General features: G+C 37.0%; 1 long non-coding RNA gene across 1 annotated transcript; it reads left to right on the top strand.

Moving 5' to 3' along the window:
* Nucleotides 1–2,166: 2,166 nt before the first annotated feature.
* On the top strand, nt 2,167–5,142 carry LOC125476245. Its single transcript, XR_007257551.1, has 2 exons — nt 2,167–4,324; nt 4,800–5,142. It is a non-coding gene; the product is annotated as an uncharacterized LOC125476245 (long non-coding RNA).
* The last annotated feature ends 105 nt before the right edge of the window (nt 5,143–5,247 follow it).

Genomic DNA, 5,247 nt, shown 5'->3' with positions numbered 1-5,247 from the left:
AGAGAAGATGGTAATGGTGATGCTGATGAATCTGTGTATAGAAGCCTAGTTGGGAGTTTGTTGTATTTGACAACGACTAGACCCGATATTATGTATGTTTCAAGCTTGTTGTCCATATTTATGCACAAGCCTACTTGCATTCACTATGGAGCTGCAAAGAGGATCCTAAGATACATACAAGGTGCACTTGACTTTGGTATTATGTATGAAAGGAATGTTGAGCCAAAATTGTATAGGTTCTGTGATAGTGATTGAGGAGGTAGTGTGGATGACTTGAAGAGCACATCTGGCTATACTTTTACACTAGGGACTGGTGTATTCTCTTGGGCATCTAAGAAGCAAAAATCAATTGCACTACCAACGACAAAGGCTAAGTATGTGTCGGCTTTAATTGCAACTTCTCAAGCAGTGTGGCTAAGAAGAATTATGCAAGATTTTGGTGAGAAACAAGAATCAGCAACTCATATCCCTTGTGACAACAAGTAAGCTAATGCCATGAGCAAGAATCCTGTCTGTCATGGCAAATCAAAGCATATTGCTCTGAAGCATCACTACATCAAAGGTGATGTGGAAGACAAGGAAGTGGATGTGGTCTACTACAGGACAAAAGATCAAGTTGATGATATCTTCACCAAGGCATTACCAAAGGATAGATTCATTTACCTAAGAGAACTTTTGGAAGTGAAGCAGCAAAGCATTAAGAGGGAGTGTTAAAGTTAATCCTTTGCTTTAAAGTTAATCCTTTTATGAAATATGAAATGTTTTAGGTCTCTACTCTATTGCCACATGTATGGCTTAGATCTTTTGTAAAGGGGCTGCTAAATGCCTTATTAGATGTCCCATGTTCTGAAATCAAATAAAAGAAAATATATCTTCGGAGAAAGATCTCTCTGCTCCCTCTTTTTACCGTATCCTCTCTGCCCTCTGTTTTCTCATTCTGCTGCTGCTACTGCCTCTTATAAAGATTTCCATCTTTCTTTTTATTCAAGTTTTATTAATGATGAAGATGGTCTGGATACCAACAATTTTCTATTTTAACTCTCTAACTCTCGGTTTCTTTCACTCTCTCTCACTCCACCGAGAGAACCACTCAGCATCACCATCAATTTCAAACCAAATCACCGACCAAAACTATCAAATTCATGGTTAGCTTGGTATGTAGAGTCGAATGGTGGGTTTGCATGGATTATCCGAGACCGGGACGGTGCTAAACTCGGAAACTCACGAGCTCCGAGCTATTTTGTTGAACTCAGGTGGGGTTTTTGTCCAAATTCTTGTTAATTTGGATTTTTTTATTTTTTTATTTTTTTTATTTTATGTTCTGTGATGATGTGGGGTTAAATTATGTGGCTCTGTGATTATGTGGGGTTAAATTATGTTCTCCGGCGAACCTTGGTGAAACGAGGTGGAATTCGTTCCAAATTGTTAAATTTGGTGTTTAGGTAAGTTTCCTAAGCGCTTCTGAGAAGTTTGGTTTACTTTTTGGTGAAGAATCGAGCTTAATCAAGCTTTGGACGGATTTTGAAATATTTACATAATCCAGCAAAGATTCCGGCGGCAGAGGAGGCGGCCGGCAACAGAAATTGACGGCTTAGTACCAGACGGCGAATTGTATTAATTGTAACGAAATCTTCCACCGAAAAAAAGTATATTCCGTTAACACTTAAATTGAAACCGATGACCGGCGCGTGTCCCAGGCGACTGTGACGTGTGCTCACTAGCAATGGCGACGTGTCCACTGGTAAGCAACCAGAGCGTGACGGTGCATGGCAACGCGTGCTGGCACTTTGGCGGCGCATACGACGACGGGTGGGGGACTAAAACATAATCTTAGGCCTCGTTTGGCAGCTCGGACTGTAATGACTATTTCTGTCGGATAGGATAAATAGCCACCGGATAGTACTGACTAAATTAGTCGGGTGTTTGGTGCAGTATCGGACTAGTGACCGTATTATTTATACTGTGTTTGATATTATACTAGATAGGAAGCATCAAACTTTAAAAAAAAAAAAAATTTTAAAAATGAAATCTTTTTTTGTTCCCAGGTCTCTCCGCACCCCCCAAACACCCTCCCTCCCTCTCCCTTCTTCTTCCCCGACGGTAGAAGAATCCCAAATAATTGTTCCCCAACTCTCTCCGCCATACCCCCCAAACTCCCTCCCTTTCTCTCCCATATTCTTCTTCCCCGACTAAATAATCCGGACGTTTTGGTTGGTTTTATTAAGCGGGTGTATACCGTATTATCCTATCCGACCGGTTAAATTAATCCGGTGCTTATTTAGTACGAGTGAACGCCAAACACCCGGGTCCGTATAACTAATCATATCCGATCCTTTATCCGATTTGCCAAACAGGGCCTTAGCGTATTCGACATTCCGAGTCGCGTGGTGTACTCCGTTTGTGCAAAATCAATATCTGAATAATACTTTTGAATGTTGAATTAGAGAAATGTTCAAATGTGATTAGTAGAACTAAATAATACATTCACACGTACAAGTTTGACTAACTCGGACGAAGGCGGAGGCGCCTATTCAGGATTTACGCTAGGAATACCTATGATTGGATCTCTTCAAAACTAATTTTTTCGATTAAACTATTTCTTGATGTATTTAACTGTTTTGAAGGTAGTATTGGATGAGACTTATGTAGAATTGGTTAGATGACCATATAATTGAATCATCCATATTGGTGATTTATTTTCACCACATGGTCTTTCATATATCTTGTATAGCTATCTTCGGTCGTAGGATACTTGTTGGTGTTCATATGTTTCTAGTAGACACTAGCAATGCATAGGTAGACGTCATGTATACTTGCATTCCATACTTATGCTAGTAGATGCTAGTATTATTATTGTTTGGTCATGTATGATTTCTGAATTTATGATTTTGATTGTGGTTTCGTTTAACATATATTGTAGTAGATATTAGTATGTAATTGTACACTATACATGTTTTCTAAAACGGGGGTTAGTATGTTCAAAATGATTTAGAGTCTATAAATAATTTGTGCCCCCTCAGGACCTAGAGATAACAAGACAACTATTGAGGAAGACAAGTGGGCTTTGCAGTAGTGCGAACTCTCTACAGAGTAGGGTAGTTTTACTTATGCTTTATCTTTTATCTAGTTGTAATAATATGCATGATTGTACTTTTTTGGTTATGCATGACACAACATGTACATACATTTGTGGTTTCTGTTGTATGCACTACTAATATGTTCTGAACAATGTGATAATAATGGTTTAAATCCTAATGTGTCCCCAAGTAGAGAGGTTGTATTGGAACTCAAGGATATTTTTTTAATATTAATAATAATGAGCTTCTCAGTTTGAATTTATTCACATCTTAATTTCTATACTCATAGCTTCGTCGTTAAGTTGATGGTATTTTGTCACCTTACGGTGAGGTTATTGTCAATTTAGTGATGACTAGCACATCATCACCTTTTTAACTAGTTGGTTATTGGGTTGGGGCGTGTCATGTTAGAATGAGTATGAGATAGAGAAGTTTCAGAGAACCGGCTATGGGTATTTAGTTTGGTAGAAAAGTCTTATTGACAAGAGGATTGCTAGTCCTTAATGAAGAAAGGTTTTGCATAGCATTAAGATCAGTTCTTGCGGAACAAGGAAAGCAAGTATTTGTTTTCTATAAGGATTTTAATGGGGAATCCTTTTCTGGTATGGAAAAGATTATATGTATATATAGTGGTCTCTTCTCTCACAGAATACACTGTCATATAGAGACTTAAGCCTATTATAAGTCGAGCTCTTGATTTTCTAGGAGAGAGAAGAAGGTTCACTGAAGGCTTAGCTTTATGGCTTCTAGTTCGGGAACTTTTGCAGGTATGTTTTCTTCTTTTTTCACTCACACACAAATTCTGGTTAGTTCTTATTAGGTTGTAGTTCATGTTTTAATCTTGGTTAGTATTTTAATTCTTACATGTGGCATCAGAGCCACAAGATTTATAAACATGAGTTCAATCGGTAGAGATCAAACGTTTGTGTTATCATTCTATGTATAAAAAAAAAAAATTTACTCTTGCTCTCATGAAGAATCAAAGTCTGGTTTTGGAGATTGTAAAAGAAGTGGTGATGGAAACAACAAACTAACGCCCTTTTAAAAAATAAAAATAAAAAAATAAAAATAAACTGTTGGTATCCCTAAACCACTGCCCAATGAGGGTTTTCTCGGATTAGAGTCAGTTTTAATTCCTTTCATGAACAATGATCTGGGTTTTTCCCTTAAGTGCTAAAAGCTTCTGTTTTCAAATTCTAAATCGCTTCCGCTGTTCTATTGGTGAATTTGAAATCAGTGATTACAAGGTATGATTGCTTTTAATTCTAACAATACCTGTGTATGTTTTAGCGCATATGAATCTGCTTTGCTTCTGCAGATTTTGTGAATCTGGTTTGAATCTGGTGTGATAACAATTTATATTATGCTGCACGTGGGAATCTATAAATGTTGGACATCAGTTTGAATTAATATGCTGCAGTAAGAAACAGATAAAGATATCAGCTTTGAATACAAATTTTGCATTATGATTAAACCTTGATAACTTTAGAAACTGTTTAGCATATAAATTCTGTATGAGACACCATTAACTTTCCGGTGCCTGAGGATACATGACTTCTGCAGCATGTTGACTAAGTTCTTGTTATATCATTTATTCTATGTATGCTTATCAACAAATCGTTGTTAAGACTATATATATATGAATCTGTGATCATGGTCATGATGTGCAAAAGGATGTAGAAATGGAATCAGGAACTAATAAGTTCATACTTGTGATTTCAGAACTTCTGCAGGATCTGCAATATCATTAAGGACTATGAACTTGGCCAATATTCCCATTCTCACTGGGGGAAGCAACTACAAGAAGTGGAGACGAGAGATTGGACTGTTGTTGACACTTAATGAGTTTGATGTTGCATTGGATACTCCCAAACCAATTCTGACTGATCAATGTACACAGGCTGAGAAAGCAGATGCAGAGAGATGGTTCATTTGATGCTTTTATAACAGTTAGTCTGTTCAAGCAATTGTTATTGAATTGTTGGTTCATACATTGTTTTGGAGCAATTGATTGTCTTTAAATCTTGCTGTCAATGTTATGAAATAGTGGGAGCAAATTTATACATATTTGCTGGTAATGATCAAATTCACAATAATGAGAATAACAAATCGAATATATGTAATTCTGGATAACTATTTTTGCATTATGGTTGCAATATAAGTTACAGAG

Source organism: the organism of the source record quoted next, unplaced genomic scaffold (assembly GCF_019419815.1).
Source record: "Pyrus x bretschneideri cultivar Hongxiangsu unplaced genomic scaffold, Pyrus_bretschneideri_v1 Contig18, whole genome shotgun sequence".
Lineage (NCBI taxonomy): Eukaryota > Viridiplantae > Streptophyta > Magnoliopsida > Rosales > Rosaceae > Pyrus > Pyrus x bretschneideri.
The sequence above is the reverse complement of the archived record's forward strand: the minus strand, read 5'-3'. Positions and strand labels throughout refer to the sequence as shown.